This window comes from Euleptes europaea, chromosome 1 (genome assembly GCF_029931775.1).
Source record: "Euleptes europaea isolate rEulEur1 chromosome 1, rEulEur1.hap1, whole genome shotgun sequence".
Taxonomy (NCBI): domain Eukaryota; kingdom Metazoa; phylum Chordata; class Lepidosauria; order Squamata; family Sphaerodactylidae; genus Euleptes; species Euleptes europaea.
The window spans coordinates 161,695,453-161,708,904 of NC_079312.1; positions in this window are offsets into that span (position 1 = coordinate 161,695,453).

Below are 13,452 nucleotides of genomic sequence, written 5' to 3' on the forward strand. Positions count from 1 at the left end.
GCAACCGAAGGTGCCTCTGAGCGCGTGCAGAGGGCTGTCCCCACCATCAGCCTCCCCCCGCATAACAGTCGTTTAAAATTCATATGAAGATAGCAGTTGGAAAAGAACCAAACTGAAGGGGTGGGGGCTATACTCCAGCTGCTTTCCTTCCCCTGCTTTGCTGCCCATGCAGGGTTGCCAACCTCCAGGTAGTAACAGGAGATCTGCTATTTCAGTTCACCTGGAGAAAATGGCCGCATTGGCAATTGGACTCTATGGCATTGAAGTCCCTCCCCAAACCCCACCATCCTCAGGCTCCACCCCAAAAACCTCCTGCAGGTGGCAAAGAGGGACCTGGCAACCCCTAGCCCCATGTGGATTTCTAGCTGTGTTGGCACTTTGCGATAAATAAGTAGATTTTGGGTTGCAGTTTGGGCACTTGGTCTCTAAAAGGTTCGCCATCACTGCCTTAAGGGGTCAACATAAGTCAGCTATGATTTATGCATTTTTATGCACTTTCCACCACCAATGTTAACTCATTTTAATGTATTCTTCTTTCATGGATCACTCTGGAAGCCATTTTAGTTGGAATGCAACAAATAAGTCTATTACATAAGTTGAAGGGAAATTACCTAAACCGTAGGACATGTAACATAATGATGAACCTGCCCCTGGAATCATCCCCAGTAAATACCACTAACTGGCATTTCTGGGCATAGAACATTCTCCAAAATATGAAATTACATGGATATCAGTCTGACATTATGTATAAAGGAAGCTTGGCTTACCCATCATTCAGCAGAGGAGGCAAACACGGCCAAAGCCAAACCCAGTGACAGATGACACTTCTTTCTTAAACTTCCACAGAAGTGACCAAAAAATAATTTGAACCTCAACTTGTTGCTGAAAACAGAAATTGCACAATGAGACACAGCCATGGAAGAAGGAAAGATGGGAAGCGCAGGGCTCTTTTTTAAACGGGTCCAGAAGCAATTCAGTTGAGCCCAAGAGAAGGTACTGGTGCCAAGGCACTTACCGTATTTTTCGCTCCATAACACGCACCTGACCATAACACGCACCTAGTTTTTAGAGGAGGAAAACAAGAAAAAATCTTGTTTTCCTCCTCTAAAAACTTGTCTTATGGAGTGAATGCCCCAGGGAGGCCAGGTCTACCCATTGGTTTGCATGGCAGTAGACCTGGCCTCCTGTCTCAGTCAGGAGGCCAGGTCTACTGCCATGCAAACCAATGGGCAGCCTGACTGTGCCCGGGAGAAGGGGGGCAGCGGAGAAAGTGAGCCTGGCCCTGGGAGGAGGGAAGGCTGGCTCGCGGGGCCGGATCCGGCCCGTGTGCGCCCAGGGAGGGAGGAGGGAAGGCTGCAGGCTGACGCGCGGGTCCGGATCCGGCCCGTGTGCGCCCAGGGAGGGAGGAGGGAAGGCTGAAGCTCACCCCCGCCCCCCGCCCAAGAGCTGAGCCTCGGGACCGGGAAGCCCGCGGGGGGGAGGTTAAAAACCCACCGCCCCCCTTCCCGGGACTCCCGCCTAGAGCGAATGTGCACAAAGCTGGCTGAGCGCGCCGTTCCAGTGGGCCCAGCCGGCTCTGTGCACATTCGCTCCACAACACGCACAGACATTTTCCTCCTCAAAAGCGAGGGGGAAAAGTGTGTGTTATGGAACGAAAAATACGGTGTTTACATTTATCTTCTTGACTATGGCCTGGAAAGGGCATCCTCCCAGTCTGTCCTTCTCAAAAATGTCTCAAAAACGAAAGAAATGAGGCAAAGAAGAAAAGGAAGGAGTGCATCTCTGGACATATTGATCTTCAATGCAAATGTGCCCCAAATTAGTCGATGTGTTCCAATTACTGTGTCCATCACAGATTTCAGAATGCTTTTTGTTCTCTTGGTCTAAAGGATTAAAATATTGGTTTAAAAGGTGGAGGTCTACACCCACATCCTCATTCATTCATTCAGTGTTTGAGTGTATGTGAAATCCTGAATCCAATATATGTTGGTGACTCTTTTGACAGATTTTTCTTTTGAAATTCATTGCCAAAGGATAGTTTTTAAAAGGATGCTGATGAATTTAAGGTGTGAGGGTTTAGCTGCCCTGAACCCACAAGCTTGCCACCATTGCTATGTGAGGAGAAAGTTTACCTTTGCTGCCGTCAGATGTAATTGAGAGGCTTAGAGGTTGTAGTTGATTTTATAATAACGAAATTAATCAAAGTTTATTATGTACAGAGAGGTAGATAGATTGATAGCATTACTTCAAGAGAGACACAAAGCTCTGTTAGCTAGAAACTGATGTTATACTCATTGTGCACTCGCTTTACCGTAGCACAGGAAGGAAGACCCTACAGAGCTCTCTTCCTTGGAGAACACTGGAGAATGGAATGCAGGCCATTTCCAACCATCAGCGGTCGCCTCGCTCTCCCCGCTTGCTTTTGTGCATTTTGCCGTGTTTTGAAATTTGTGATAAAACAGGTCCCTGAAAACGTGGGCAAAATGCGCAGAAACGAGCTGGGAGAGCGAGGTGACCTCAACGAAGGGCTGACGGTGAGGGAGACAGCCATGCATAAAAGGCCCAAGTGAGTAGTCCTGACTCACTCCAGAACCCCAGATCCTGATCAAGTGCAGCCATTTCTCTTCCACCTACCGGAGATGCTCCCTGTAGATGCCACTGCTGTTCTCCAAAGAGGGTTCACCAATGTTGTAAAGCTGGAGGAAATAATTTGAGAACCCCTTTCCTGACACATCATGTGCAGTTGTCAATGCTGTGATAACAGCAGTGATGCACGCATAAGGAAATGGAAGGCATGTTGTAGAGGTGTGAACTCTGTGTGCCAATTCCAATCATAAATCGTGCATTAGTTCCAAATGTTCCTTTAAAAGAAAAGGAGCCCTGTCATCATGACCTGCATCACTGGGAATTCTCCACCCACTTGACAAGGAGGTAAAAGAAGGTGGTAGGGAAATAGATCATTCATTCATACATTCATAAACCTTTAATGGCATATAAATTGTTACAATTGATACGACAATGGTCATAAATCTTAAAACCGATAAGATAAAATCATAGCCAGTAACATCAGATATCAGAGGTTATACGTTTTTGGACATTTAGCACTTCTACTAAAAAATTGGCGACATCCACAGTAACCTCTGGAGCTGAATCATTCATTAGAAATTGACATTTAACTTTATTAGACAGGTAAAACTTGGGATGTAACCAGTTTTTTAACCATTTTCTACAAGGTGTTTCGTATAGAGGGCAATCACATAGAATATGTTCAATTGTATCCAAGGAATTTGAATTACAGGGGCAAGTCCGTTCGTGAATTGGGACTTGATGGAACCTTCCATACAGTATCCTAGATGGGAAGGCATTGACCCTGGCAAGAGAGAAAGTTCTACGGAGTGTAGGTATATCCAAATTATAAAAATAATGGGGAATACTGTCTGTTTTATTCAAAAGGCACAACATTGCTGAGGAGCAGACAAAAGGTTGAGTAGGAAATAGATCATTATCTTTTCAAGCAAGCTACATCCTTATCTACCCTGTGGTTTTGCGCAGCTAATGGCCAGCTGGCCTCAGTCCTGCAGCAAGCCTCGCTCCCTGTGGTGAGTTATGCAACCTTCTCCTCTTTGGCCTACTGGGGCCCATCGCTCAAGGACACCATGTTGTGTGCTGGAGGGGATGGTACACGCTCTGGATGTGAGGTAATTGCATGCTGGGATAAAACAAACCACAAGCATATTTAAGGGCCAGACTTGATGTTGCATTTTTAACAAGTTAGGTGCATGTGCCTGAACTAGGATTTCCAACTTTGGGTTAGGAAGTCCCTGGAGAATTGGAGGTGGAATCTGGGGAGGGTGAGGTTTCCAGGTGGGGCCTGGGGATCTCCCAGAATTACACCTCATCTCCAGATTATGGATATCAGTTCCCCTGGAAAAAATGGATGATTTGAGGGTGGATTCTCTGGCATTATACCCCACTGAGACCACTATTCTCCTCAGGCTGCATCTCCAAATCTCCAGAGGTTTCCTAACCCAGAGCTGTACAATCTGTGCCCCCCATCCCCTGCTAGTGGCCAGGGGGGACCTGGCAACCCTATGATTGGGGAAGGGAGTGACCTCAGTGGGGTATAATGACACGGAGTCCACCCTCCAGAGCAGGGAATTGATCTCTGTAGTCTGGCTTTCTATTGTAATTCTGGGAAATCTCCAGACACTATCTGTAGGTTGACAACCCTAGCATCTGGGTGGGGGATGTGCACTTCTTCTTTTTTTTTTCTTTTTTTCTTTATATCTTTAAGGGGTACAGGGAAGGAAAAAGGGAAAGGGGTAAATGTTAACATTGTAAAAACAATACAGTATTGTAAAATGATTTCTGAATAAAATATAGTTACAAAATGACTTTGGTTTGTTGTTCTTGCATCAAAATAATCCCTTATATTTTAAGAATTCTTATTCTTTTTTTGACAGTTAATTAAGATAAAAAAGTATGAAACAGAGTTTGTTATAATATTTTAGCATACATTGTTCATGTTAGTTGCATTTCATATATGTATAAAAAGATGCCCACTTCTCCTGAAATTGCTCGGTGGATTCACTGGATTTAGGATTTAGTTCATAAGTCATTTTAGCCATTGCTGCATAATCCAGAAGTTTTTCTTTCCAGTCATCAATTTCAGGTATATGAGTTTGTTTCCATGTTCTTGCTAGGATTATTCTGGCAGCTGTTGTGGCATATTTGAAAACGTCATGCGATTTTTGAGATAAGTTTGACGGTACTATACTGAGTAAACAGAATTTTGGATCAAATGTAAACTTCATATCTAACATCATTTGTAGTTCGCGATGAACTCTTTTCCAGTATAATTGTAACTTTGGACACGTCCACCAAACATGAAAATAAGAACCGTCTGATTCTTGACATTTCCAACATGCACCTTTTTTCCCTGGAGTTGTCATCTGGGAAAGCATATTAGGAGTCAGGTACCATCTGTAGAAAGTTTTATACCAATTTTCTTTCACTTCTTGAGAGACTGTGTATTTCAATTCGGAGGAGCAAAGTTTTTCCCATGAGTCCATATTAATCATTTCTCCGAAATTTTGCATCCACTTTATCATATTTGTTTTCACTTGTTCTTCTTCTGTATCGTATTTCAAGAGAAGCTTATATATTTTTCCTAATACATGTGAGTCATTTTTAGATATTAACTGCTCAAATTCAGTTGGTTCACGAAATGGTTGTGGATATAAGCAGTCTTTTTGTAAATTGGACCTCAATTGTAAAAAAGTTAACCAATTCAACTTTTGAAATTTTTCTTGAAGTTTAATCATGTTCTTGATTTCTTCTGTAGGCTCTATCATGTCATTATAGATAAAATGAACACCCGGTTTAAGTTTAACATTATCGTGATAAGCTTCAGTTGGTGACATTATAGATGGTGGAGAAGGACTTATTCTCTTTTTGTATCTTTTCCAGACTTTCAATAACACTGTTTTGACATCGCAATCTTCTTGTACTTTGTCTTTTTGAATTTTTGATTTGGGGTCCCACAAAGCTTTATGAAAACCCTGTCCCAGGTCCGCCCGTTCTAAAGTAACGTGCCGACTTTTAGGCGGGGATGTGCACTTCTGAAATTCAAGTCATGCAAAAGATGTGTTCACATTAGCTCATGTGAAAAGTGACCTGAGATGATGTGAAAACCAAGGTCTTTTATGCATGGTTATTTCCCTCGGGGTCACCCCTCCAATGACCTCGCAGCTTTGTTCTGATTATGCATGCTGTTTCCAACCATCAGAGGTCGCCTCTCCCCGCTTGCTTTCGTGCATTTTGCCGTGTTTTGAAATTTGTGATAAAACAGGTCCCTGAAAACATGGGCAAAATGCACAGAAACGAGCTGGGAGAGCAACGTGATCTCATCGGAGGGGTGACGGTGAGGGAAACAGCCATGCAGAAAAGGCCCAAGTGAGTAGTCCTGACTCACTCCAGAACCCCAGATCCCTATAAAGTGCAATCATTTCTCCTCCACATACCGGAAATGCTCCCTGTAGACTCTATTGCTCTGCTCCAAAGAGGGTTCACCAATGTTGTAAAGCTGGAGAAAATAATTTGAGAACCCCTTTCCTGAAACATCATGTGTAGTTGTCATTGCTGTGATAAGAGCAGTGATGCCTACATAAGGAAATGGAAGGCATGTTGTAGCGGCGTGCATTCTGTGTGCCAATTCCAATCATAAACTGTGCATTAGTTCCAAATATTCCTTTAAAAGAAAAGGAGCCCTATCATCATGACCTGCATCACTGGGAATTCTCCACCCACTTGACAAGGAGGGGAAAGAAGGTGGTAGGGAAATAAATCGTTATCTTTTCAAGGAAGCTACATCCTCATCTACCCAGTGGTTTTATGCAGCTAATGGCCAGCTGGCCTCAGTCCTGCAGTAAGCCCTGTGGTGAGTTATGCAAACTATTCCACTTTGGCCTACTGGGGCTCGACGGTCAAAGACACCATGTTGTGTGCTGGAGGGGATGGCACACGCTCTGGATGCAAGGTAATTGCATGCTGGGATAAAACAAACCACAAGCATATTTAAGGGCCAGACTTGATGTTGCATTTCCAACTCTGGGTTAGGAAGTCCCTGGAGATTTGGGGGTGGAACCTGGGGAGGGCAAGGTTTCCAGGTGGGGCCTGGGGATCTCCCAGAATTACACCTCATCCCCAGACTATGGATATCAGTTCCCCTGGAAAAAACGGATGATTTGGAGGGTGGATTCTCTGGCATTATACCCCACTGAGACCACTATTCTCCTCAGGCTGCATCTCCAAATCTCCAGAGGTTTCCTAACCCAGAGCTGGACACCCTATGCCCCCCATCCCCCGCTGGTGGCCAGGGGGGATCTGGCAACCCTACGTTTGGGGAAGGGAGTGTCCTCAGTGGGGTATAATGACAGAGTCCATCCTCCAAAGCAGCCATTTTCTCCAAGGGAGCTGATCTCTGTAGTCTGGCTATCAGTTGTAATACTGGGAAATCTCCAGGCCCTATCTGGAGGTTGACAAACCTAGCATCTCCCCAGCAGGCCAAATAGGGCCCCCCGTGGGGACATTTTGGGCCAGCCTCCACATTCTTAAAAGTGGACTTCTGCCAGGGCCCAGGGGCTTCCTTGGGGGGGCACTGCTATGATAGAAGGGCTCACAAACAGGTGGGGGAAGGACAACAGGTGGGTGGGTGAGCAGACTGGGGCATAAGGGGGTTAAAAGAGGAAAGCACCTGTGCAATCTCTGCCCAGCCTCCCCCCACCCACCCACCCAAATTTGAACTAGCTCTGCCCTGTGCCTCAATCCTGATATGAATCTGTTTCGTGCATTGCTTGGGAAATTAACTCCTAGCTGGTGCCATCCAACTAAAGGGAATGAGATGTGGGTCAGGGGAATCTCAGCCCAATTTGCCAGGAAATGTTGAAAAGGGGGAGGGGCCGTGGCTCAGTGGTAGAGCCTCTGCTTGGCATGCAGAAGGTCCCTGGTTCAATCCCCGGCATTTCCAGTTAAAGGGACTAGGTAAGTAGCTGATGCCAAAGACCTCAGCCTGAGACCCTGTCGGCCGCTGCCTGTCTGAGTAAACAACACTGACTGTGATGGACAAAGGGTCTGATTCAGTATAAGCCAGCTTCATGTGTTCATGTATTACATCTAGTTTGGCCCTTAGAGTAGAAGCTAAACTGAGGAGAGGAGAATCTCCTGCAAATATTCAAGTGAAAGTTCTCCAAAGGACTGTCACACCCAGTGCTGTGTGTAGGCTACAATTCCCTGGGCGCTCTTGGAAAAGCACAGAATTCGTCTTCCTAAAAATACCTGGTCCCTCTTTTTAAAGCAAGTCTCTAGCCCTCATGGTTATGAGGACATGCTTGAAAATATATGGGCTGTACCTTTTGAAGTCCTTTTCCTTACTGCATAACTATCATCGCTGTATTAACAGTATTAACAGTCTCATTCTGGTAATGACTTGAGGTTGCAGACCAAAAAATATAGTGGCAAGTTGCAAATTCAAAGATCAAAGTTCTTAGCCAGCGAATCCCAGAATGTATATCTCCTTCTGACATGAAACCTGATGGCCAAGTGCTAGAGGGGACTCAAGGCTACCACAAAGGAAAGGCAAGATTTCTGTAGAGGACTCTCCAGATTTGCAGAAATATATTAGGTTGGGTCCAACAGGGGATTTCCACAGATTCCACAGATTCAAGAATTTCTGTAGACAGAGCACAAACTTCGTGCCTCCTCCCTCCTGGTGCACCCCAAAATGACCCCCTAAAGTACCCAGAAGCAGCATTTCAGGGTCATTTTGGGCTGCAGTAGGAGGGGGGAATTGAGAAAGCCACATTGTAGATGGATATTCATTCACAGAAATGCTCCAGCGGATCCAAGCCATTAATGTGTACAGTTAAAAAGAAGACTCCTCCTCAAATGGCCTGATAAGGACTCACAGCCCATTCCTGAGAATGGGGCTGAAAGTATTAAGAGGTGGTGTGACCTCGCCCCCGGCGTAAATGCGTGTAATCATGCAATTTCACGCATTTACGCCAGGGGTGAGGCCAGTCCCACCTGTGGTAGCGCCACGGGACTGCTCCTCCCCCCCTCCGCCAGCATGGCCTTTCCGTGACGCTGGCAATGGCGTGGAGAGTTTGCGCCGGCACAGGGGGGCGTTCTGGGGGCAAGCCAGGAGGAGGAGCCGCCGCTTAGGCGTCTTTCTACCCTCTTTCAGCCACTTGCGCCGGCAGCCAGAACAGCATTGCCGCGTCTGCTATTTAGCAGGTGCAGCCTCGCTGTTTTCAATGGGGCAAAAAGCCCCAGTTAAACAAAATAAAAAGCTGTGAAACGGCTTTTTTGTTTGTTTGTTTGTTTGCTTGTTTGCTTGTTTGTTTGTTTAATGGCGTATGGTGATCGGCGCCTCTTCCCCGCCGCCCCCGTACGCCTCAGCTCAGGAATGGGCTGTAAATGTTCTCGTTTTCCAGCAAAGAGCCCTACAAAATGTTGAAGGGTAGGTGAACCTCAGAGAAAGAGGTGGGGACAGAAGGGGATGGGAGACCGGCCTGCTTATATGCTACATCTCCAGAGAGCTGCTTGAGGTTTAAGCCCCTAATATCTTAGATTGAGGTTTAAGCCTCTAACACCTGGAGACCAAGCCCTATGAGGAAAGGCTGAGGGAGATGGGAATGTATAGTTTGAAGAAGAGGATGTTGAGGGGGGACATGACTGCCCTCTTTAAGTATTTGAAGGGCTGTCACTTAGAGGAGGGCGGGGAGCTGTTGGCAGCAGAGGATAGGACTCACAATAATGGGTTTAAATTGCGAGCGGAACGGTGCCAGCTGGATATTTGGATATATATATATTTTTTACAGTAAGAGTTGTTTTGTAATGCCTATAATCTTCATTATCATTGGAAATGTATGCTTTTATACTCAGTCCACATACTCACACTTATAAAGATGCTAAACCCGGGGTATAAGAGTTAGCATCTAGCACAATACCATATTCTGCACACATATATAATGGCAATACCCCATGTATAAGGGGTCAAGTATTATTCTTTGGTTCCTATTCACTCCTGTGTGATCACTGAGTTAGCATCAACTAGCAGCCACTATGAATCAGGTGCCAGTGAGCTCATCCTTGCAGGCCTGGTACAGCTAGCCGCCCTAATGAGGCCCAAGGCAGTGATTTAGGGTGGTCAGATAAGAATGTTAAGTTTCGTTTCTCCACTACAGATCATGTAGCCACCTAAATCCACGCCTCAAAACCACACTGATAGGATATGCAAATCCAAATGTCTCCATTATTGGGTGAGATATTCTAGTGTCTCTACTCTCTAGATGACGTAATTGTAACACCCCTGACCAGAAGTTATAAACGTTGTTGCAATCCTTTGTTCTGGTGTGTGAATTGTCCTGCGCATTTGGGGCAATTCTCACCCGGTGTGTATATTGGGCCTAATAAATAGACTGCTTTGAACTCTCAACCTCCTCCTGTATTATTGTCATTGGGAATTAATACAATAATACAGGCATATCACTTTGACAGTGGAATCAGCTACCTATGGAGTCTATAAGCAGAAGCTGTCAGTCAATAAGCAGAAGCTGGACGAACACTTGTCAGGGATGCTCTGGGTTAATTCTGCATTAAGCAGGGGGTTGGGCTAGATGGCCTGTAGGGTCCCTTCCAACACTATGATTCTACCTGCAGAGGGAGATTTATGTCAGGGAGACATTTCTCTGTTCATCTATCCCTCATGAGATTCTCGCGGGTATAATATTTTTCCGTGGTTGTCCCTTCTTTAACTGAGAGGTAGCCACCCCCACCCCAAAAAAAAGCTTTATGCTTGTGCTGGCAGTGGTAAAACAATGACACCTTTCAGAGGGCATTTTTAATGCAAGATCTAAACAGTGCAGTGCCTGTACTTGATTCACCAAAGAAGGTTTACCAAGTACAGCCTTTTCTTTCCCTCATAAAAGTGAGTGGCAGCCATTTCCTTATATGAGGGACAGAATCGGAGATAATTTTAGGGTGGAGACTAAGCTTCGTCTAAGATCTCAGAGATTAGAGGAGGGGGGTATTCATTGGATAGTCAGACTGAGGCGGATTTGCATCCATGCATCCTGTTTGCAATAACGTCCAGGCCCTTTTCAAAAGCCTGCTCAAGTTGGGGGAATGACAGGCTAGCCGATTAGAAACAATGGGAGAGGATGCACAGCCTATTGAAGATAATGGGAGCCTGGATTGCCAATTGCCTTGCATGAGTGCCATTGAAATCCATTACAGCACCGAGTTGCAAAGAAAATGTGGAATGGATTTTCCAGTAAGGCCTCTAAACCAGGGGTCCTCAAACTTTTAAAACAGGGGGCCAGTTCACTGTCCCTCAAACACTGTTGGGGGCCGGACTATAGTTTGAAAAAAATATGAACAAATTCCCCGCGTGTGCGGGGGAGGAGGCGGCGGCGCAAGGGGGCTCTCCGGAAAAGCATCCTCCTCCCGAGCCCGGACCTTCCCCCTTCGCTCTGCGGCTGGGGCTAGGCCTTCCCTCGGCAGACGCGGCCTCACCCCTGCCCCGGCCTCCCTTGCACTCTCCGCACGCACAGAGGCGAGTTAATGGGGAATAAAGAAGCTGGAGTCCACGGCAAGTGCCTGCCCCTTACCAATGTAGTGGTTAAGAGTGGCGGTTTGGAGCGGTGGACTCTGATCTAGAGAACCGGGTTTGATTCCCCACTCCTCCACGTGAGAAGCGGAGGCTAATCTGGTGAACCTGGTTGGTTTCCCCACCCCTACACACGAAGCCAGCTGGCTGACCTTGGGCAAGTTACAGCTCTGTTGGCACTCTCTCAGCCCCACCTGCCTCACAGGGCATCTGTTGTGGGAGGGTATGGGAAGGGGATTGTAAGGCAATTTGAGTCTCCCTTTAGTGGTACAGAAAGTTGGCATGTAAAAACCAAGGCCATTTATGCACGGGAGGTTTTGCCTTGGATTTGCCGCTCTCCAGATGCACATTTTCCCCATCCAAATTCTCCAAACTCTGCCCGGGGGTGGGGTGAGCTTACTTTTGAGTTCTGAGAATTCGGATGGGGAAAATGTGCATCTGAAGAGCGGCAAATCCAAGGCAAAACCTCCCGTGCATAAATGGCAACAAGTCTTTTACTTCTTCTCCCTGGAGATATGCCCAGCCCCCCCCCAACCCCCAGGGCCCCTACAATTACCTCCAGGCCACAAGGATACCCACGGGAGGAGAGAGAGCCCCGAGCTGTGAGAACGCTGCCTGACTGCGGCCAAAACAGGAACGCCAGGGCCACGTTGGTCTGCATCGTGGAGGGCCCGAAGGACCAGGCGCAGCTGCATGGAGCTCAAGGAGGCCAGGCCCAGCCAGGCAACAAAGCTAGGCAATGGGAGAAGTCTCCCGGTGGGGCGTGCTGCAGAAGAGAAGGGGGCGACCGGGCCCGGGAAAGGGGTTTTTGGACCAGGGAGGGAGAGGGCGAAGGGGGCGACTGGGTGGCGCGCGAGGCGGCAAGACGCCTTGTGCGCCCAGGAAAGGGGGTTTTGGGCTGGAGAGGGTGCAGGGAAGGGGGCGACTGGGGCGGGAGGGAGGCTTCCGGCTGGGCGCACGCGGCCAGTAAGCCCAGAAAAGCTCTGGGGAGGGGGGCAAGGGGGGACTGGCTTTCTCGGTCCCCGGGCCAGACAAAAGCTCTCCGGGGGCCGGATCCGGCCCGCGGGCCGTAGTTTGAGGACCCCTGCTCTAAACCCTGCTCTGGGACTGGATACACTGCTCTGGGACTGGAATGACAGCCCATGGGACTAGCACAAGCATTTTGGGACTGGAATGACAGCCCCCAGAGTGGAATGACATCCCCTGGGATGTGCACCAGTGTTCTAGAACTGGATTGACAGCCCCACGGGTGGAATGACAGCCCCCAGGGGTGGAATGATGGCCCCTGGGACTAGCAGAAGTGTTCTGGGATTAGAATGACAGCCCCTGGGACTAGCAGAAGTGTTCTGGGACTGGATTGACAGCCCCAGGGGTGGAATGCACGGGACACAAAATGCCTCGGCTCACGTCCCTCTTAAAGCCTTCCAAGTTGGCAGCCATCACCACATCCTGGGGCAGGGAGTTCCACAATTAAACTGTGCATTGTGTGAAGAAATACTTCCTTTTATCAGTTTTGAATATCTCACCTTCCAGCTTCAGCATATGACCCCACATCCTAGTATTATGAGAGAGGGATAAAGGCTTTTCCCTGCCCACTCTCTCCAAACCATGCAAACCATGCATAATTTTATAGACCTCTATCATATCCCTTTAACCGCCTTCTTTCCAAGCTAAACAGCCCTAAGTGTTTTAACCGCTCCTCACAGGACAGTAGCTCTAGCCCCCTGATCATTTTGGTTGGTCTTTTCTGCACCTTCTCAAGCTCTACAATATCCTATTTTTAGGTGTGGTGACCAGAACTGCACACAGTATTCTAGGTGTGGTCTCACCATAGATTTGTACAATGGCAGTATGATAGCAGCAGTTTTATTCTCTATTCCTTGTCTAATTATGGCCAGCTTGGAATCTTCTGAGGTGAGAAGAGATCCTGGGGCAAAAGCAGATGGATATGCACAAAGCTTGTTGAGATTTGCTACTTCATGCTATTGTTACTGCTGCTTGTGTTTGGTCGTTTGGACACATTAAACACAGCTCTTCAAAATGTAATCTAGAGTTCCATCAAGCAGAGCTTCTTTTTACTTCTGCAAAGGAGAGTACAAAGCAACTGCGGAACAACTTTGAACAGTTCTGGTCACAGACAGTCATGACAGCATTGTTTCCAATAGATACAACGAGTATCAGAAACCCACCGTATTCACCCGTGTCTCTGCCTACATTTCCTGGATCAATAATGTATGTTTATTGCAATATACCCCCACAAGGTACCGGGAGAGTGTATCAAA